General features: G+C 39.3%; 1 protein-coding gene across 1 annotated transcript in view; it reads left to right on the top strand.

Annotated features, from left to right (window-relative positions):
- The window catches only part of LOC122796731 (carbohydrate sulfotransferase 9-like), a 1,153,521-nt gene that overhangs the window by 965,941 nt on the left and 164,186 nt on the right, over window positions 1–23,394 (top strand). The gene's annotated exons all lie outside the window — the stretch shown is intronic.

Here is a 23,394-nt window from a genome sequence, read left to right as displayed (position 1 = left end):
GGGGAACTATACGCATTATTTTGCTGTGCCTCTGTCGAGCAGTGACACTGAGGTAATCCCTGGGGTATATCTGCGATCTCCCATCCATTGGTCAAGATTTCTCTTGAACAAGGCCAGCGAGGTGCTCTGCCTCACATGTACCGGGATTTTGTTCCACAGCATAGGGAGTCTTTGGGTGATGAATCTATCCCTCCAGCACGTCCTATTAATAGCCGTGTCAAGGTTTAAGTCTCCCGCCCTTGTGGCTCTGATGGATCTAGATTTTTTGAGGTGAAGCATATTCATCAAATCTGGGTTTGACATGGCCTTGTATGTTAGGCAAAGGTCACCTCTGAGCAAGCGGTGGCGACTGAATAGAGCTGGAGTTCTTTCAGTCGGGCAGCATAGGACAGATTTTTGAGACCCTTTATCCTTTTGGTGAGGAACTTTTGTGGCCTCTCCAGCTGCTGCAAGTGTCGGGCCAGATGCATTCCGAATGGGGCATTGTACTCAATCATTGGTCTGATGAGTGATGAGTAAAGGGAGACTATGACCTCCCTTGATCTAGATGAGAATCCCTTCATGATAAGGTGGGCAATGTAGAAGGTCTTCCTAACTACTTTAGCTACATGGGTGTCGAATGACAGACTACTATCAACCTGGGTCCCCAGGTCCCTGATAACTTCTTCTGTGCTCAGTGGATTGCCACCTATTTGGTAGCTAGGGGTAACCTTGTTTTTCCCGAAGGGTATGACTATGCATTTTTTGGCATTTAACTTTAGGCCATGGCTCTGGCACCAGTTATCCGTTTCTGTGAGACCCTTCTGAAGGATATCTGTGTCAGATGTGTTTTCTACTATGGCCCAGTTTGCAGTCATCTGCAAACTTTGTCAGCCATAACCCTCCTGTGTTTGCTTGTACTTGGAAAAGTAGATGCCAAACAAGAGTGGGCCCAGGACTGAGCCCTGTGGGACACCACTTGTGACAGGCTTTGAGTCTGACATGGCGCCAGCAACTCTGACCCTGTGGGTTCTGTCACTCAGCCAGTTTGCAACCCATCTTGTGATGTATGGGTTGACATTTAAGCTGATGAGTTTTTCAATGATACCCAAGTGGGGTATTGTATCGAAGGCCTTAGCCAGATCGAGGTAGGCTGTATGGACTGCCTTTCCCTCATCAATGGCTTTGGTGACTGTTTCGAAAAAGTCAACCAAGTTTAAAAGGCATGATCTGCCTTTGACAAAGCCAAACTGGGTTGGATCCAAAGTCTGCAAATTCCTATGTCTTTATTTATGAGGTCCATTATGATCCTCTCCATGGCTTTGCAGATAAGGCTTGTCAAGCTAATGGGCGGTAATTTCCAGGGTCGGTGGAGGCACCGCCTTTGTGAAGTGGTACCACAGTTGCAGTGCGCCACTCCTGGAGTGCGTATGCAGAGGTAAGACTTTGATTAAACAGCTGTCCTAGCTGTGGGTTTAATTCCTCATTGAGTTCATGGAGCACACAGCCGGGGACACCATCAGGTCCCATGGATGCTGTGTTTTTGCTTTGGAGAGAGCAGTTCTCACTTGGGCGCTGGAGATGTTTGGGGGCTGCAATCGTTTGGTATAGATATCTCTCCTTTTGGGGGAGGGGAGAAGTTTGCACTGAACCTGTCAGCCAGTATGTTGGCAATGTCTGTAGGATCAGTAATCTTCACATCATTTTGAACTAGCTCTGAGCATATCTGGGAGTTTCCTCCCAGGTTTCTAACATAGCTAAAGAAGGCCTTATGATTGTCTTTTGAGTCTTTAGCTATTTTTCTCTCGAAATTTGCTTTGGATGATTTTATGAGAGCTCTTAGTTTTTTACTTATAGTGATCAAGGGTGTCTTACCTTTTAAGGATTTTGCTCTATCTTGTAGTAGCTTCCTCCTTTTGTTGTAGAGTTTGTTTATGGCTGGGGTCCACCAGACTGGACGCTTGCCTTTGGTACAAAGAGTCTTTGTTTTGCTTGGGATTGCCTTATCCATGCAGTCCTGGAGGTGCTGGTAGAAGGCATTTGTAAGTGATTCAGCAGCTTGAGTACTGTTTTCCGCCGGCTCGGGGCCCTTAAAGGAGACCACACTAGTCTTTAGAAGTGTGAAGTCGGCTTTTGAGAAGTTCTTTACTGTGGTCTTTTTTATTTCAGGTCCGGGTGGGATGAGGACCTCCAGCGAGATTAGTTTGTGGTCTGATCTCACCAGTGAGGGGTACACCTCCGGTGTTGAACATTGTGCTCCCATGTTCGTGATGATGAGATCAAGTATGTTATCTCCTCTTGTGGGGATGGTGACTAGTTGTTCCATGGCATTTGAGTTTATGAATTCCAGGAACTTTTGGGCTAGGGTGTTTGGGCTTGAGTAGTGTTCCCAGTCTATATTAGGGTAATTGAAGTCACCTAGTATGATGGTGTTTGGTGATACATTTATCCCCTCTAGTGTTTTCAGGAAGGCCATGTGAGGTTCCTGAGTTTGTGAGGGTGGCCTGTAACATGCTACAAATTGCAGAGCAGTCTTGCCTATGGTTAATTGCACCTGGATGGTCTCCGATGCATCGTGCGTTGCCACCAGTCTTGAGGTGTGGGTGTCCTTGATGAATATGGATCCCCCCCCTCCTTTCTTGGTATTGTCCGGATTTTGGGGCGTAACGCATGATATGAGGTAAAACCTGATAGCGCTGGGGTGCTCTCAGGAGCCTTGAACCAGGTTTCTGTCACAGCACAGACATCGATGTTCTCCATACTAAGAAGGGCCTCGAGTGCGTGCATTTTGAGATTTAGACTTCTGGCATTGAGCAGCGTTACCCTTAGTTTTTTCCTTTTTGTGTTCTAGGGTGGTAGGTTTAGAATTTGAGCCTTGCCTAAAAAGGCACTATGGGGTGGCAAGAGCCTTTGCCAATATCCGGAATCCCAGGGTGACAGGTGCAAGCCGTCCCTTGCGAGCAGCGTGGCTTGTCCAGCATGTCATCCCAGGCAGACAGACACTGGATCCCCTTTGAATGACACCAGTGTTTAAGCCAATTGTTAAAGCTGATCATCTTATCTCTGTATTGTGGCATCATTCTTGGTGAAGGTAGGATACTGCTCAAGGTCAGGGTCATATCTGCCTGGGCTACATAATCAGAGAGCTCCTCAATGTCTCTTTTCATGTAGTCCAAGCTGGTGACTCTCAGGTCGTTTACACCAGCGTGGACAATGACTGAGTCATATTTGTACCTGCTGTTGAGAGACCTGAGTGCTTGCGTTATGTGGCGGATTCTAGCGTCCGACAGGCAGCTTACTGTGACCTTCTCCTTACTCAGTCTGGTGGGCGGGGCGTCAGTGTGTCTGACTATGGAGTCACCAATGACTAGTGTGTCTGGCATTGTGTTTGGCCTTAAGGGCTGTGACTGTTTGACACTCTGACTGTGAGGTCTATGTGTTGCAGGTGTTGTGTTCTGAGGTGGTGGTTGTTTGGGTGTCTGCTTTGGTGGCCTCTGCTGTTTTGGTAGATTTTTGATCAGAACCTCCGAGTATGTCTTTGTGTGTTTATGTGTATGATTTGAGGTTGTAATGGTACTATGTGAGACTGGGTCTATAGTGTGTGTGGTAACCTTCTCCTCCTGACTGGTCTTGCCAGTCCTATGTTGAGAGAGCTCAGCCTCCAGTTTGGCCATATAGTTGCATCTCTCGCATGTATTTGTGTTTTGTGGGAGGAGGAGAGGGTTGTCTGTGTACATGAGGCAATTGTAACATTGCTTCAATATTCCCAGGTTCACCAGCTGAGCAGGAGAGGACACTAGCAACTGATCCCTCGACATGCTAGAAGGAATAGACAAAAAAAACTTTAAAAATGATTCCGGGGGAATTGGGTGACCGAGAAATGGGGGGTTGCCTTTTTTGGGTACTATCTATGACAAGAGTGCCGTATCAAGGTAATAAGTACTGTAGGAGCAAGTGCTACGTTTAACAGATAGAGAATAGTCTACTTGGAGTCAAGTAGAGATGATCTTTTTAATTATAGGATACGCTAATTAGATCAGTAGTATAGTTCGAGGGAGGTAGTTTTAAGGGAAAATTTGAAGAGTGGACTTTAGGTAGCCCGAATAGTTTAAACCTGCTTAACCGGAGCTGCCCTAGTGTGCAACAGTGGCAATTCCGCGCTAAATCGCGCTAATGCACGCTAAAGTGTGCTTTATAGCAGGGGGCTGGAAAAGACAGGAAATGACCCAAAATGGCCAATAAACTACAAGTTACTGCCTTAAACCACTCCTCTGAGGACAAATGAAGGAGTTATGGAAATGACCCCTAGTGGCCAATAAAACTACAGTTTCAAGTCAGTAACCACCTCTACGGGGGGCAGGGAAGCTGCTCAATGTTAGTCACTGCCACTGATGAACACAGAGACCCTCCCTCAGCCCAAGCAAAAATGGCCTCACAGAAACTTTCAAACAGTTCAGGAACAGCAAGCCTGTAACTGAACTTTTTTAACTCTCAGAAAAGTGGGAAAACAGCAAGATTTTTTTTTGTTTTTATTTTTTACAGAGATAGCAGAGGTTCACAAGTAATATCAAGTTATAACAGTGCAGTAAATGACCCCACACAAGAGTGCTAGGTCAAGGACAGAAAATATGCAAGTTTTAAGAAAAAAACAATTTAAAATTAAGTGCAAACAGGAAATTCAGCAAACAGCTTTTGGTTGTGCTCTAAATACAGCTACTAATACAGAAATCAAGTTTAACAAGCCAGAAAATGCTCAAGCTAGGCAGCTATGCAGAAAAACTTAGCAAATAAACAGAGGAAAAATACTTAAAATCTCAAAAGTGGCTCCCTTCTTCTCTCAGCGTTTTTCCCTCTTGGAGGGTGCTTCACCAACAGCCAACAAGCCTGAAAAGACGCTCAAACCACGAGGCAACTAGGTTTTAAGAGAGGAAGATGAAGGAGTTATGGAAATGACCCCTAGTGGCCAATAAAACTACAGTTTCAAGTCAGTAACCACCTCTACGGGGGGCAGGGAAGCTGCTCAATGTTAGTCACTGCCACTGATGAACACAGAGACCCTCCTTCAGCCCAAGCAAAAATGGCCTCACAGAAACTTTCAAACAGTTCAGGAACAGCAAGCCTGTAACTGAACTTTTTTAACTCTCAGAAAAGTGGGAAAAAAGCAAGATTTTTTTTTGTTTTTGTTTTTTTACAGAGATAGCAGAGGTTCACAAGTAATATCAAGTTATAACAGTGCAGTAAATGACCCCACACAAGAGTGCTAGGTCAAGGACAGAAAATATGCAAGTTTTAAGAAAAAAACGATTTAAAATTAAGTGCAAACAGGAAATTCAGCAAACAGCTTTTGGTTGTGCTCTAAATACAGCTACTAATACAGAAATCAAGTTTAACAAGCCAGAAAATGCTCAAGCTAGGCAGCTATGCAGAAAAACTTAGCAAATAAACAGAGAAAAATACTTAAAATCTCAAAAGTGGCTCCCTTCTTCTCTCAGCGTTTTTTCCTCTTGGAGGGTGCTTCACCAACAGCCAACAAGCCTGAAAAGACGCTCAAACCACGAGGCAACTAGGTTTTAAGAGAGGAAGATGAAGGAGTTATGGAAATGACCCCTAGTGGCCAATAAAACTACAGTTTCAAGTCAGTAACCACCTCTACGGGGGCAGGGAAGCTGCTCAATGTTAGTCACTGCCACTGATGAACACAGAGACCCTCCTTCAGCCCAAGCAAAAATGGCCTCACAGAAACTTTCAAACAGTTCAGGAACAGCAAGCCTGTAACTGAACTTTTTTAACTCAGAAAAGTGGGAAAAAAGCAAGATTTTTTTTTTTGTTTTTGTTTTTTACAGAGATAGCAGAGGTTCACAAGTAATATCAAGTTATAACAGTGCAGTAAATGACCCCACACAAGAGTGCTAGGTCAAGGACAGAAAATATGCAAGTTTTAAGAAAAAAACGATTTAAAATTAAGTGCAAACAGGAAATTCAGCAAACAGCTTTTGGTTGTGCTCTAAATACAGCTACTAATACAGAAATCAAGTTTAACAAGCCAGAAAATGCTCAAGCTAGGCAGCTATGCAGAAAAACTTAGCAAATAAACAGAGAAAAAAATACTTAAAATCTCAAAAGTGGCTCCCTTCTTCTTCTCTCAGCGTTTTTTCCTCTTGGAGGGTGCTTCACCAACAGCCAACAAGCCTGAAAAGACGCTCAAACCACGAGGCAACTAGGTTTTAAGAGAGGAAGATGAAGGAGTTATGGAAATGACCCCTAGTGGCCAATAAAACTACAGTTTCAAGTCAGTAACCACCTCTACGGGGGGCAGGGAAGCTGCTCAATGTTAGTCACTGCCGCTGATGAACACAGAGACCCTCCTTCAGCCCAAGCAAAAATGGCCTCACAGAAACTTTCAAACAGTTCAGGAACAGCAAGCCTGTAACTGAACTTTTTTTAACTCTCAGAAAAGTGGGAAAAAAGCAAGATTTTTTTTTTTTGTTTTTGTTTTTTACAGAGATAGCAGAGGTTCACAAGTAATATCAAGTTATAACAGTGCAGTACATGACCCCACACAAGAGTGCTAAGTCAAGGACAGAAAATATGCAAGTTTTAAGAAAAAAACGATTTAAAATTAAGTGCAAACAGGAAATTCAGCAAACAGCTTTTGGTTGTGCTCTAAATACAGCTACTAATACAGAAATCAAGTTTAACAAGCCAGAAAATGCTCAAGCTAGGCAGCTATGCAGAAAAACTTAGCAAATAAACAGAGAAAAAATACTTAAAATCTCAAAAGTGGCTCCCTTCTTCTCTCAGCATTTTTTCCTCTTGGAGGGTGCTTCACCAACAGCCAACAAGCCTGAAAAGACGCTCAAACCACGAGGCAACTAGGTTTTAAGAGAGGAAGATGAAGGAGTTATGGAAATGACCCCTAGTGGCCAATAAAACTACAGTTTCAAGTCAGTAACCACCTCTACGGGGGGCAGGGAAGCTGCTCAATGTTAGTCACTGCCACTGATGAACACAGAGACCCTCCTTCAGCCCAAGCAAAAATGGCCTCACAGAAACTTTCAAACAGTTCAGGAACAGCAAGCCTGTAACTGAACTTTAACTCTCAGAAAAGTGGGAAAAAAGCAAGATTTTTTTTTTTGTTTTTTTTTTACAGAGATAGCAGAGGTTCACAAGTAATATCAAGTTATAACAGTGCAGTAAATAACCCCACACAAGAGTGCTAGGTCAAGGACAGAAAATATGCAAGTTTTAAGAAAAAAACAATTTAAAATTAAGTGCAAACAGGAAATTCAGCAAACAGCTTTTGGTTGTGCTCTAAATACAGCTACTAATACAGAAATCAAGTTTAACGAGCCAGAAAATGCTCAAGCTAGGCAGCTATGCAGAAAAACTTAGCAAATAAACAGAGAAAAAATACTTAAAATCTCAAAAGTGGCTCCCTTCTTCTCTCAGCGTTTTTTCCTCTTGGAGGGTGCTTCACCAACAGCCAACAAGCCTGAATAAGGTTGCCAGTAGAAGAATAAGTCTGCTGTCTTACTTTGTTGACCAGTGTTGCTGTGTGATGGATTGTGTGGGGAAGGAGAAATAATACAAGGAAAAGTTTATTGGAATGAAGAAATGCAGGACCACGCACTACAGAGAAGGATGATGGAAATCTCATAGGCATCCCTCAGTACAGCCCAGCAAAAGGTATTTTGACAGGGCAGAAGTGGATATTTCACTCACAGAAGTGAAATGAAGGTAGACTTTCAGTAGTACAAAAAGAAAGAAATTACTTCCATGCACTAAACATTATGTAAATAAAACTGCTGTGTCACTGTGCCCAGGGAGGCTCTGAGAAGTAAGTATTAACTAAGAACACAAAATAACCAATGGAAAACTAGTGAAATCTGAAGACTGTGCTATAAGGTACCCAGTACCTGTAGCAATCTGTTTGATTCTTACTTGGATCAAATAACTTCTTAAATCTAAGATGGCCGCTATACCAGGCCAAACAGATTACTTAAAACAGATAGTAAAATGCAAAAATAGTATCAGACTATGCAGAAATAGGTCTAAGCGGTTATATGAATTATCTTGTACTGTGTTAGTAATTTTATAATATTTTATATTGTACTTATTCTAATTTTACATATTTCTGTTGCTGTTCTGCTAAGATTACTCCAGAGAGCACCCTCCACACCTGCAGATGTTTGTGGTGTGGATCTTCCAAGATAGCTGCACACTGATCAGCAGCTTGATTTTATCTCTCCCCGTGTTAAAAATATAAATAAAGGTCAGTGACTCTGCAAGTTTTAATAAATTTAGTTACTGGCTAGTAAATATACTGTGTGGATGCCAGGAAAGAAGAGACTTGGAAAGCATGAAAGAAAACCAGCTAGAAAAGGTGAAGAGAAAACACTTGACTGTGAAGAATCCTACACCTGTTAAGCAGAAAGCAGTTCAAGCTCCAGCTTTGTGCAAGACATGGTTTCCAGTAATCTAGAGGAAATCAAATGTGCTCAGAGCTGATTCAAATAAACAAAACTTTACAGCAGTATATCAGCTAGTAAACCCTCACACACCCCAGTAGACACATCAGAGAGCTTAGCTACTCAATTCAAAAAATTCTGTACTGAAACAATTCTTGTCCTATCTAACCACAAAATAACCAATACAACCCCTCCCCCACAGTACCCTGTGACTCACCCAGCAACACCAACACATTTCAGCTTTAGCCTGTTCCTATGAACATAATATGATACCTTAAGAAACTTAAGCCCACAACACTAGCATCTGACAAATTACCTGCTGAATTTCTAAAAATAGCTGCTGACGCCATTGCGTACTCAATATCCATACTTATTAATAGATCTTTGTCTGAAGTCCATGTTCCTGAAACCTGGAAAATATCTCATATCATCCCTCCTCATAAAGGTGGTAATTCTACAGAACTGACAAACTACAAACTAATAGGTATTCTATCTCCTGTAGCCAGAATTATGAAAAGATGTATACATACCCAATTTATGGATTACTTACAATTCCACAAACTGGTCTCTAACACTCAACATAGATTTTGCCCATTTCATAGTACTACCACTGCCCTAATGTCCTATCACAATGCAGTTAACATCCAGAGAAACAAAGGCAAATATGTATCAGCTACCTTCCTAGACCTAAGGCCTTTGATATGGTCAGTCATAGTATACTTATTAAGGCCCTTACTGACCTATGACTTAGTCAGTCCTCCATAACCTGGTTCCAAAGCTATTTAACTAGCCGCCAGCAGTTCTGTGGCAGCATGAACTTTCACCTCTTCTTCACTCTTGGAGTACCTCAAGGGTCAATACTTGGCCCATTACTTTTCTCTGTATAGACTAACAGTCTTCATACTTCTACTCCCCGTCAACCATCTTACAATGTTATATGCAGATGACTCCACATTAATATGTGTAGCTTCTTTCTTATGTGAACTCCACACTCTTACTCAAGAATCATTTCTCTCTGTTGAAACATGGCTTACCAAGTTTCAGTTTATTCTTAACCCATCCAAAACTAAACTTCTGCTCTTTAAGCCTACTCAGTCCACCTCTGCAGACCCCACCTTTAACATCACATCTAACAATTATACTGTTATTTCTCCCACTGAACACACCAATCTTCTTGGAGTTAAGATTGATAATAAATTGAGATTTGACATGCATATTGCCCAGACCAGTAAGAAAGTACAAAAAAAATCTGGGCACCCTTTGCAGAAATGGGCAATATTTCACCAAAAGACATGAAATCCACCGTAGATCGCACTCATCTGATCTCCACACTTCTCTATGCTTCCCCTAGTCTTACTAACCTCAGAAAGACAGACCTAGCTTAAACTAGACTCCTGTTATAACAAAATAACTAGGTTTACCTCAGACACCCCATACAGATCACACCACTGCACATCACTAAAGTAGCTTAACTAGCTAGAGTTTCCCCAACTTTTGCACTTCAATCAACTTACTTTTGCTCATAAAATCCTTTATCAACCAGAAAAAACCTCTGCACTGCAACTTCTACTTCATCCCTACACTAGTAATAGAACTCTTCACTCCAATAATAAATTCCTTCTTGAAGTAACAGCATTTCTAAAATATAGAACTCCCTACCAACAAATTCATCTTCCATCTCTTCACTAACCCAGTTTAAGCAAGCATTAAGAACTCACTTCCATGCTACCTGGTTATGCTCTTGTACATGCTCTGCCTAGTTCTACTATTCCTATATTACAGTCTTTAACCACCTATTTGAGCAATTATTACTAATTAGTTAATGTATCTATTGATGTCACCTATGACTTTTTACCTTGTAAATTAGAATATACTAATTGACAGTGTACTTGCTGTCTCATTTGTATGCATATCTCTTTGTAAATGATATTTTGTCTAATTTTTCTAATATTGTACTTCCGATGTTTGATTTATAATTGGCTTGTATAATGTGATACACCATTGTTTCTCAATTATATCTCAAATGTTATGTTATTTGTGGAGCTTTTCTCCGCTGGTCTCCACTGAAAAAGGACCTGTGTAAAATAAAATAAAGTAATAAAAGGTTGAAAAAAATGAAGCTTTAAACAGCTATTCAGATGAACTGATAAAACTTGGCTTAATCTAATTATGAGCTTTTTGTGTAAACAAATAATTAAGAGGACACTGAATGTAAAGTTTCCCTTGGGAAGTAAATGTTCAGTGTGAGTTGAGAAGTTTGCAGATGAGAGCAGCTGTACATTTTGTACTTGTGTTCCATGGAAACAAGCTGACTGTAGGAGTAAGCAATAATGGCCACAGCCCATTTTTGTAAGACTAAAGGTCAATGTTTTCTGAAAGCATATAAACTGCTTTTCACATCTGGGAGGGAATGAAGATAAGGACAGTCAACAATTAGTGAAAGTAGGAGCACTAGTTGTAACATCCGTCTTAGCATAGCTAAGCTAAATATTAGGTTAAGTAATTCCTGTGTATACATACATTGATTTGGCACAATAATTCCTATCAGTAGTGTTAAACTTCATGATTTTAAGATGTACATAGCTTGTGTTTTTGATTTAAGTTAATAGATTATAAGGGATGTTCTTGGGGTGTGTTTGCTTTTTTTGTTCAATTGTTTTCATTAAGACAAAAAGTCTTGTAAAATGTGACATAGGTTCAAATGGAGATGACAAGAAACATCAGTGTAAAAGATCAACCTGCCAAGTAATGTGTGAATGTAACACAAAATCTGGAAATAGACATTAAAAACTGCCATATGTAGTAGGTGGGAATTTATTTCTTATCATAATGGCTACTCTATCCATATTCTTTTGGAATGTGAATGGCCTCACATGTTGACAAAAAGGAAAGTTTTTAATTATATTAAGAAATGCAGAGTGCAAATATCAATGCTACAGGAGATGCATTTGTAAAAATTGAGGATGTGAATTTGATAAAGAAAGGATTTCAGGAGGGATATTCAGCAGAGTATCAGCAACAAATGAAAAGGGGGGTACTTATATTAATTGCTTAGGAAGTTCCAATACTGATAGAAAAGTAAAGAAAATAATAATGGTAGATTTGTGATAGTAAAGGGCTACTGGCAGGGGAGGAGGATTATGGTGGCATGTATTTATCTTCCACTAAAAACTGCTATTATGGAGATTAAGAAAATTTAGTAGAAGTAATCAGCTGGCATCAGGTAATATTACTTATAGGTGGAGACTGGAATTTGATTTGCAACACTGAGGATGTATCTGGAGGACCTAGAATGGAAACTATAACAAAAAACTGTAGATTTCTGAAGAGGTTTATGAAAATATTTGGTATGAAAGATGTGAATTCAGTGGAAGGAACTCTGAGATAATTTACATATTATTGCCAAAGGTACAATAACTGGGCTAGACTAGAATTATATTTCAAAGCAACATATGCATTTAATTGAAACCATTGACACACACCCATTAACTATTTCAAATCATGTGCCAGTTGTGACGACCCTCCACTGGACCATTAATCAGGGAGCCTCAATCCTCACCACTGTCAGCAGTCGGGGATGTTCACTGAGAGGATGACAAGTATACACACAGTATTTCCAGATGCAGCTCTCTGCAAAAAGTGCAATTTCCCTTAAAAGCACACTGAGACCACAGTCAGTCTGGGACTGGTTTCTCCCTCTTCCTCCAGATCTCCAATTAGACTACCCACTGGCACAGCTATAGAGTTGAGATCTCAGCTGAGTGACCAAGCCAAGATCTCCAGCACCCTGTCTGTCCAACCAGTGCTTCGTGTCCCTGCCCAGGTAGCTGACATGCACACTCTTTGAGGTTTGATTTACACACACACGCACTCACACCTGGCAAAGGCTGGCACAGGTTTACTAGCTATACCTCCTTCTGCCCAGACTATAAGGTAGTTATTACTGCCACTAGTCACTCCTTTTCATCTACTTTAAGGCCCTTAACAAAGGGTGTCCAATCATGCTGTGTAATATTAATACTAATAGAAATGATAGTTTGACAAAGAGCAAGGCTGTTAGGAGTGGCCCACACAATGTCACCAAATAAATATGCAAGTACTCTCAAAACTTAAATATCTCTACACAGATCAGCCACAATGAAAGGTTTAAATATATTTAATAATAAATAATAAAAGAACAAGACAATATTGAATATATACTCACAGTGACAAAAGAGTTCAAAACCACACAAAATATTTAAAGTAACATTGCAGTACAGGCTCACACAAATAAAGAAAAACATCTAAACTAAGTTTTACTTTATTCCTGACTGTATCTAAGAGAGTTATACTGTTCCCTGGAAACTTACTTCATTAGAGCAAGGCAAATGCTGTGAATGTTTTTTTTCTTGTTGTCAGGTCTAAGACAGAATGCAGAATACTCTGTATCATTAAGAGACTTCTCAAATTAATATCTAAAATGTTACTGCTGGGATAGCTTGCAGAATGACATAATTTCTGGTCATCTGACTTTGTTTCCAGACCAAAACCCATATTGCTAGAAGCTGGCAGCATTTAGTATCTACCTGTAAAAATATACAGACAAGGGCTTTTGCTCAGATCTTTGGCAGATGTTGTAAGTCATAAAACCATTGCATTCCTTTGTGCTTCAAAATTAGCAATTAGTTCACTCCATGGACAATACAGGAAAGGTTCCTAGCACAGACTTTGTTTCGCTAGCTGCAATGAAAATTTGAGAGTGCACCTCTCTATTGCGTAGCCTATAAAGTAATTTAATTTCAGATATGTTTCTAAAGTTTGCTGGACTGAGGTTAACCCTTCAGTTTCCTCTGTTAAGCACATACATTTAAACAGTTACAATAATGCAGGCACATTTCTTTTCTCTTCCAGTAGGGCACACTGGTTACATTTCTAACACAGCACTCTACAGATACCTTTTCAACACATACGTCAGTACAAGCAGTTTGATACACACATTACTTCTAATACATTTGTAACACAGGCATCTTGTATAACTCATTTTGATATTCACCAGTGACATATAACTATTTACAAAATTCCGGCTACCTGTGCGGGCAATATCTCCTTTCATCACACTTCTTCCTCCCTTCAAAGATTGAGAGGGATGAGCCTGTCTGGGAATACTGGGACTGCTCCCAGTCAGTGTGAACCCTAGCTAATGGTATTTGGAATGAGGTCCCTCCTAAAGCTCTGACCTAGAGTAGACAGAAAGCTTCTCTAGCTGCAGTGAAAATTTGAGAGCTAGCATCTTTATTGCGTAGCCTGTAAAGTAATTTAATTTTAGATATTTTTCTAAAGTTTGCTGGACTGAGGTTAACCCTCCAATTTCCTCCGTTAAGAATATACATTTAAACAGTTACAATAAAGCAAGTACATTTCTGTTCTCTTCCAGTAGAGCACACTGTGGCTACATTTCAAACACAGTACTCTACAAATACCTTTTCAACATAGACTTCTGTACAAGGAGTTTGATATACACATGGCATACAGTCCTAATAGATTTATAACACAAGCATCTTGTATAAATCATTTCAGTATTCTCCAATGACTTATAATTATTTACAAAATTCCAGCTAGCTGTGCGGGCATTATCTCCTTTCATCACACCAATAACAACTAAGATAAAAATGCAGGGTAATGAAGTGAAAAATGAGACATTATCAGTTCCCCACCTACCTGTTAAAAAGAGAGGAATTTGAGGAATGGTATTAGAAATTATTCAAGAGTTGTTAGAATAGTTAGAAATAAAATACAAAGGGTTAAGAAGTAACAGGAATTATTTAAAGGGGCTCACTAAGGTTAAGGTATTGAAGAATAAGGGGAATTTCACAGAAGAAATGGTGCCAATGCAGACTGCTAAAGAGAAAATAATGGAGTATCTGGATAATATGCATGAGTTTAGAAAGATTGCTGTTAAATAAATGTTTTTTGATAACTCTTCCAGACCACACAAACTTTTAGCACAACAGCTTAGGCAGAAAGTCAGTAGGGTTGTTGCCAAACTTAGGAGTCTGTAACAAGAAAAATAACCAGAGGCTCCGTAGAGCTATTAGAGATATTTTCAAAATTTTACGAGAATTTGTATAAAGCAATGGAATTTGGAAATCAAGGAGCACAAATGGAAATGTTTGTGGAAGACTTAAGTATGCTGAGGTTAGAGGCAGATGAGGCTCAACAATTAAAAATAGGATGAGATGAGATAAAAACAGTGACTTACAGTCAGTCTGCAGGAAAGTTTCCAGGAATAGATGGTATTCTATGGAAGTTTGGAATCTAGGAGGGAAGAAAGTGATGAAGATCTAGAAGGTTTTGTTCAACAGCAGAGGGGAAGCAGTGACATCTTGTAAGAAAGCTGTGGTGGATGTAACACCTAAAGACAGTAAGTACTCCTCAGACCCAGCTTCATATAGGCCCATTTCAGTTTTAAACCATGATTATAAAGTGTTTGTTTATGTTCATAATAGGTAAAAAAGTGGCAAAGGTGTTACTGAAATTGACAGAAAAGGATCTTGTGGTTTTCTGGAGGGAAAGCAAACATTTGACAACATTAATAGAACAATGATGATCTGGAGTGTAAGAAAATGCTGCTGTTGGTGGTGAGTCTTGATGCAGAGGAAGCATTTGACAAAATGAGCTGGGACATTAGGAGTAGGTTAAAACAAAAAAGATCTCCAGCGGAATATACCTGTCTGTATTCCTAACAAAAATAATCCAAAATAAAAACAAAGAGTTGCTCAAGTTCACGGATAATAAGTTATTAAGTAACAAAAAGAACATTTATCTGATGTATGCTGGCGTAATGGTAAAAATGCTTTTGCTATCCATGTGGTGGCTACTGACGATAGACATATTTTTAGAGTAATTGAGATTACAACTAAGAACCCTACAGGTTAAAATCATAATATGTGTTTAGAGACATGAATGCTACTAGATTACTATGCTTCACACCAATAAATTCCCAGATTAAATGTTGCAGTTTGAAGCCTGTTTTAAGATGAAGAAATGTACATTATAAATATAAAATTAATTGTTCCAAGTTATTTACGTTTATGGTTTTAGACTTTTTTTATGTATATGAGACTTTTTGAATAAGGTTTGATTCTGATTGGTTCTTATCCACTATTCAAATGACATAGATGGTGTAGCTGTTTTATACTGATGAAACACTGTGTGTGAAAGCTCTTCTTATTTTGCTGCGTATTAAGTTGTTTTCTGTGAACTTGTGCGATTCTTTTTATTTTGGATTTTATGAGTAGGGCAGTGGAAGCATTTGCATGCCATGATACAATAAGGTTAATTAGGAGGATATATGAGGGATCAGAGGCGGAATTAAAGTGGGAGTGTCCGTTTTGATAAGCTGTGTCTGAACAGAGGAGCAAGGCAGGGGTGTCCTCTTTTCCTTTATTTGCTTTATATGTATAGTTATTGGCAAAGAAAACAAGGGACTCAGAAATTCAAGAATATAGTTGGTATGGTCACCAAAAAAACTTGCATTTATTTGCAGACTATATAATTTTGTATGGGTCTGTCATATTGAATGGTCAGTTCCGCGAACCACTGTTTGAACCGACAACATCGAATGTTCACTTCAACAAAAATGAACGTCAGCAAGGATCTAACACAGGGAATGCAATTACTTGGCCAACATTGCGATGGCCCCACACACTGCGGTATGTAAAACCCATCCAGGTGGGGGCTGTGCCCCCCTTACCTGTGTATACCAACTCTGAGCTTGCACTACAGTGGGGAAAAGAGCAAATTTCCTGATGTTGACAATGTTGGCCAATTAATGGCATTCCCTGTGTTAGATTTTTGCTGAAGTGAAAGTTTGTCAGTTCGAAGAATGCTGGTTCACAGAACTGATCATTCTATAATATAATATAGAACCATTTTGTCCCTGATAAAACCAGAAAAGGACATCTCAGTATTGTGGAAAATTTTGAGACAGTTTCAAGTATTTTAGGGATATAAAATTAATGAAGATAAATCAAAGGTATAGCTGTAAACTATGTACCCACACATGAATTGATCCAGCAATGCCCATGTTTATGGGGACACGATAAGATGAAGTATTTAGGAGAATAGCGTAGAAAAGGATTCTGTTATGGCAGCTAAGGATATTTGGAAAGATACTAAACAAAAAAATAACCCAAAAACTGAGAAATTGGTAGCTCTTGCTTATGGATGTGCATAGCATGATACTAGCAGTGAACATGCTTTTAGTCACTTTAGTTTTACATACGAGTCAGGCATATTTTTATCCAACAGAGGAGAAGTTGTGGACTGTAATAAAGAGTTGAAGGAATTTATCTGGGAGGGGAAGAGGACAGGGGTCAAGTGAGATAATATGATCCTTCCAACAGAACAAGGTGGTTTATTGAAGGGATATTTTAGAGCTACATACATAACCCAAGAAGAAAACTATAGTTCAAAGTGGAAAAGGATGATGATGAAATGGGGGAAATTCAAGAAATAAGGAGAGAGTGGGATTTTGGATGCATATCCTTAAGGAGAATAACAGCAACCATGCAGAATATTATATTCATGAATTAGCAGAAAGTATTCTAAGAACTAAGCCAACATGAGAATGGAGAAAGGATATTTTGCCTCTGGGGATGATAGTAATTAGGGGTACAGAGAAAAAACAAGAGGGGGCTGGCATATACTAGCGGAAACTGGCAATGGAACCAAGATATTGGGAGGAAATATCTAGAGAAGGAAAGGTAATAAAATGGGAAGAGGCCAAGAATATATTTGCCCTGCAGGCTAGAAACCTTCTTCTGTGTCGCGGACTAATATTATAGTATAGGCAAAGAGAAGGGAATAGAGGAATCTTAAGTGAAAGACCTATCCTGGTAAAGTTCCTAGTTAAATTTAGAACCAAAGCTGCTGTCAAAAAAGGGATAATTAGTAGGGAGTATAAAGTAGTGCACAATTACTATAGGAATCAATCATAGGAGGTTAGAAAAGGTTTGGAAGAGAGATTGGATATGCAAGTCACGAGGAAGTAATGGGAGGGCATCTGTATGGCTCTCAAGTATGTAACAAAGTCTCGATTATGTAGAAGTTTTGCTTGGAAGTGCTTGCATAGGTATTTGTATACCCCAAGCAGACACCAAAAATGTTTTCCTCAGGTAGATGCCAAATGGAGGTGAGATGGGGAAGAAAGAGGTAACTATGAGCATATGTTTTGGGAGTGTAATGAGTTGGCATACTTTAAAGATTCCCTACAGAATACTCTGTTAGAAATATTGGATGAGAAAATGGGTGTAATTAAAGAAATAATTTTTTGAGCTAGGATACAAGATCTGATTTGCAAAGACATTGAAAGGTTTTGCTAAGTTTAATTCTGGTGGCTGCCAAAAAAGCAATTACCAGAAAATGGAAATCGAAGTCTAACCAAACTGTATATGAAAGTATTGAATATTGTAACAGAGATAAAAGACCTGAAAGTAAGAACTTTAGAAAAGAGTTGGAGCAAATTGCATAGAAAAAATGGAAATTGTGGGAACAATACATGCAGAATAATGTTTTGGAGGAGGAGTGAAATTTAAGGGAAGGCAGGAACTGAACAATTTATGTAATGTTGAATTCATGATAGTTATAGAAAACATATGTGATGTGCAATGCTTGTAACTAGGAACATGCTAATATGGTTTGTTTTCTTGGTACTTTTGTATTATTGCAACCAGATTTTCACGGTTGCGATAATATGTGTGATGGCCTGAAAACGAATGTGGGAAATAACATAAGCTGTTATTTAACGTCTTTACTGATGAAAAAAAGTTTGGCTTACATTCAGGAAGAGAAACAAATGTTTTAGTGTTCTTCCTGTTTTGCATGCATTACACATGCACACTTTAACTGGCAGGGCTGCTGTCTTACTGAAGAAAGGATTACTTTAACTGTGAAGAAGCAATGCTGACAATAAAAACAAAGACCCTTGAAAATGCTTTTAAACTGTTTATTTGACAATGTTTTTAAACACGCCAGAAAAGGCACCTTTGTAACAGACACTTGCAGGAATTAAGGGCTTGCAGCGGTAAAGGGCATACATAAACAGCAACTTTAATTTGTTAATTTTTTATTGATAACCCTGCATATAGCAACCTTCACTGTGATACTAAACAGTTTGTATGACATTTTCACTACATTAAGGGTCACATTTAAACATAGGGAAGCAACTGGTATTATTGCAAAAATGTGGTTGCCATAATACACAAATACCATTTTCTTTTATGTAAAATGTATGCTTGCCTATGTCTTAAGTGCTAATTCAATGTTGTTTTCTTTCGGCTTTTCCTGGTTAGGGGTCAACACAGCAGAACTCCTGTCAGCTAATGATTAGCAGTCGATTTTTTTATGGTGCCGAGGTGCCAGCCCGAAGCCCAAACTTCAACGAAGGCACACCCATTCACACATGTCTTTTGAACGCCACTCGACCGTGGGGAGGACATACTGACTCCACACAGAAGGCGCTCCAGCCAAGAATCGAATGGGAGAACCTCTTGCTGTGAGGCGACAACGCTACCACTGCACCACAGCGGCTTCAATAAAGATATTAAAAAAGAGTATTTTTTTGTAGGATTTGCTAACATGCACACATTCAAACTGAAAATACTGTAAATATTATCTGCCTGTATTGTATCTGTCTGTTGATATTGTATAATGTCATTTTCTTCCTTGGCTTGAGTTGTGGTTGAAAAGATTTCTTGAACAGCCCAACTTCCTTTTCAATACAGTAGAGAATCAATTAACTGAACATTGGTTATCAGAAACATCAGTTATCAGACCCAGCCTTCCAAACTTTTCCAGTAAGAAAAATCATAAAGTCTGAATATGTAAATGGTATACGTACGTGCTTGAGCTTGTTTTCTGAACTTGTAGCCAGCTCGTGTGTGAAAAATATTCTTTATTGTCCATTGGAATCACTGAATGGTTGAAAAGTGTATTTCTACATACACAAAAAAAGATTTTAGATGTTTTTTTTTTTTTATCTGGTTCAATTATATGTTTGATTATCAGAACAATTTGATTATCTGAACTACCGTAGATCCCAGTTAGTTTGGATAATCGACTGTCTACTGTAATGTGAAATAAATGTAAAGTAAAGTACATGCATACATAAAGTGCTGCTGTTTTGGCAGCTTAGTACCCTGAATGTTAATGGGCATATGCATATTTTCCTAATTAATGAGTTATTAAAATGTAAATACCTCTACAGCTGTATAGGTCCAGCTGTGCTAAGTCATCTGTTAAATATGTCTTTGACAGTCCAGCACCCCATAAAGTGCCAGTGTCATTACTACAAAAACGAACATGTAGCATATGTTCATAGTTGACCACAAGTAATTAGTTTCTCCTCCTATGTGTACCATGCAAATCATGTATAATATATAGTTCCTTCGCAGTTACCTACTAGCAGTTTGACATGGACTTTAGAAGTTCTTCTGAATGAGCACTGACATACCCTTTTTAATCCAGTTATAGCAGTACTTCATAATTGTATGGAATTTAGAAACGATTTCTGCATATATTATTTGCAGGCAGTGTTTCATTCAGGTAGATGATTTCATTTTCTTACAGGTTGCTGATTGGGACTGTACTAGACTGTCCATTTTTACACAGCTGTGAAAATATGGCAGTATGCCATACGTATACCTGTATGTTTAATTAAACATCCAAATATCACTAGGTATACATTTGTCCACCTCTGGCACCTTATGTATAATCACGGCTGATATCTTTCAATGTCTCCATAATGTGTGTGTCACTGTCAGGTCATTAATGAAAATCTAAATGTACAGCACATATTCAGTAAATGGGCAGAAATTAATTGAAATTTTTGTTCATGTGCATTCCAGTTTGTTGTGTGAATTTGACATGCACTTTAGAAGTACTTACAAATGGATATTGGCGTGTTCACTGTAATTGAAGCACAGCAGTATTTCACATTGTATTGATATTTGGAAAATAATTATATGTATTAGGCAGTGGTTGATCTTTTTATTATTTAATTATTTATTGCTTGTTAGCAGGATGAGTGGGATAGTACAGAACCTTTTTCAGGCACTATACCTGGGCCATATGGCAGTAACAAAAGAAGAGAAGGACTGAAAATGCCGTAAAACAAACTCTGATTACAGACAAATGTGTGCTGATGGCTAGAGGGTAGTAGTATAATTAGTGAGAATTAACAAGACTGAGGAAAGAAATGTAAATGTGTATGTAGTGATAATGATGTCCTAGAGAGTTTGTAACCTGGTTGTACACGTGAAAGGTTTAAAGGGCAGAGGCAGATGAGAAGAATAGGAGAGGCAAGCTGTATGATGGATTGGAACATTTATAAATCAGCAGAAGTGGTAGTTGAAATTGAGGCTAGGAAAAAGTATCTAGGTGTTGGCATAATTTAATTTTTTTTATGTTCAGAAAGCCATGACATTATGCTTCTTTTTTGAGATGGTATTTGAAGTTTTTCCTGAATTGGATGACTAGTATTTGAGTCCTTTATGGTTGGTGGTATGGACTGCCAAAGTTTTGGGCCAAGTGCAAAGAAACTGTGGTCAGTGCAGTTCTTAGTGAAGAAGGTGCTGGCTGTGATGTGAGTCTATGTTCCTTCCCTAAATGTGAACCTTCCTTCAAGGAAAGTGAATAGGGTTTGGTTTAATTTGAATATACAGATACCAAATAGAAGCTGAAGCCTTTGTGCCTTTTTAAGCACAAGTCAGTGCTGGTCTAGTCTGAGTTCTAAGGAGATGAAACAACTGATGTTGTTTGCAGTAATTTGCAGAGAAGTAAGTTTTTTTGAGGTAGAGAAAGTTCATTGAATGGCATATTTGAGTTGTGCTATCGGGATGCCTTTCCCTCTGGCTACTCTGCTGGATGGACATAAGAAGAGTGAGCACTTCCATACCCAGAAAAGAGACTGTTGTATTTTAGCTTTAGTCTTCTTTTTGAACCACTGTGCTTGCTGTTCATTTGCCTCTGTGACCTATCTAGCCCATTCATTCTTTGCTGGGACAAGAACCATCACAGGCCCATTCTTTCCCTGTGAGGTAAGACCCAATTGCTGGGCTGTTAGCCAAACAGACATCATTGTCTCCCCTTTACCCCCAGGAGCTCCTAATGCCCACTTGGCAGCTTATGAGTGATGCTAATGCTACAAATCTAATGGGAGGAGCACATGAGCTTCCCCATGTGAATGCCCTGTGACCTGTTGGCTTTGCCATGACAACAGCACATCCTTTGTCCAGGACATCACAGAATGCACCACCCAGAGTTCCCACTGGGTGTTGCCCAAGCTGAGAGTCAAGCCTCCTCACTCCAGGATGGGCAGTCCATATGCCACTCATTCACATTCTCTGGCCCCACTCCCTCCAGCTCCAGTGCCTGCTAATCAAGCATGGGTCCTTTGGGTCATGGTTAGGGCATTACGCCACTGTGCCACAGGAAGGGGATGTATGTTTTTTGTCTTGTGAGTTTACAGTTGGAAGTCAAGTATCTGATCTAAACAGAGCCTCAGGTATTTAAATGCTGTGGTGGTTTCATGGGGCTGTGTAATCCAGAATGTGGAAGTTGGATTGGGAGGATCCATACAGCATGAGTTTATTTACTTAGGTTTTAGTAGAGACTTCCTGGAGTTCAGCCAGCTGGTAAGGAAATAAGGTCTTGCAGACGTTGGACTTTAATGTTGTTGGGGATACATGCGAACTGTAGATGACCATGTCAGTGGCATAGAGTATTATGAGGAGGTGAGGGATGTCTGAGTGTCGGAGAAATGTTTGAGTAAAATAACTGTCCCTCGGGTATCTCCTTTGTTTAGGGGGTGCTCTTTGATCCTATTTTAACACTGAATGTATGGTTGAAAAGGGAGGTAAGATACCAATGGGAAGCTTTGGGGTCTGATGCCGTCTGCCAGGAAAGATGTGTGAGGCGGTGGTGAACCATGTCAAAGGCTTTGGTTAGGTCAAGAAATAGCTCTGAGTTGACCTTTGTCCCTACCCATTACAATATCATCAGTGTCCATATAGCTGTCATCATTCTCCAGCCGGCCCAGAGCTGTAGTTGGCTGTATGCTAGTTTCTCTAGTCCGTTATATTTGGAGCATTGAGGTGGGTATAAAACCATGCAAGTTTATTTATTTAGGAATTGGTTTAAAGATGGGATCTATCCATATTTTGAGGAAGATATGACAGAAGCAGACATTATAAAGTGTTTTTCAGGGAATGGGATGTGTTCAGCACATGCTTTAACAAGCCATGAATACAGGCCATATAAGCATGGTGGGTTATCATTTGTTATTTCATTTATGTTTTCTATCCCAGTTTTAGTGACTGGTTTGAGGCAAAATTGGAGTAGGCTGGGTTTTGAAGATGGGTGCTTTAGACAGGAGATTGTCAGGACAGAAAGGATTGCTAGGAGTGATGGGATTATTATTGGTACTGGATTATTTTTCCTGTGCCAATTACTTGGTTAACCTGAGCCTACATTTTTTTCTCAAACAAGTTTTTGTTAATTTTCAGTTATAACAATAATTATGATTACATTTATCTAAATGAGTAAAATATTATAACATTCTATATGCAATATTTACAATTGGCCTAAATAAAGAAAGGAAAAGCAGTCTGTGAAGATGTTTAAGTCACACATTGTCAAGTAATTCTTTTTCTCTCTATTCTCTTACAGAAGAGACTGTAACTTAAGCCTAAATGTTCTAGTCAGTTCAATATGGCGCTTTGATGGTAGTATAAGTAGATTGCTTTGCTTCATGACATTTTCTTTTTAGCTAAGCTTCATAGGTTAATGAGCATTTCCTTAGTTTTCACCCTGCTGCCTTGCTTCCATGATTTCAAGGCTTCATTTCTTTGTTTTAGGATAACTTTTTAGTTATTTGCCCAGCCATGCATGTTGATTTAGTTTGTGTAGC

Source organism: Protopterus annectens, chromosome 3.part0, assembly GCF_019279795.1.
Source record: "Protopterus annectens isolate FY-2018-M chromosome 3.part0, PAN1.0, whole genome shotgun sequence".
In the NCBI taxonomy this organism is placed as follows: Eukaryota; Metazoa; Chordata; order Ceratodontiformes; family Protopteridae; genus Protopterus; species Protopterus annectens.
Note: the sequence above shows the minus strand (reverse complement) of the source record. Positions and strands in the feature narration are given on the sequence as shown.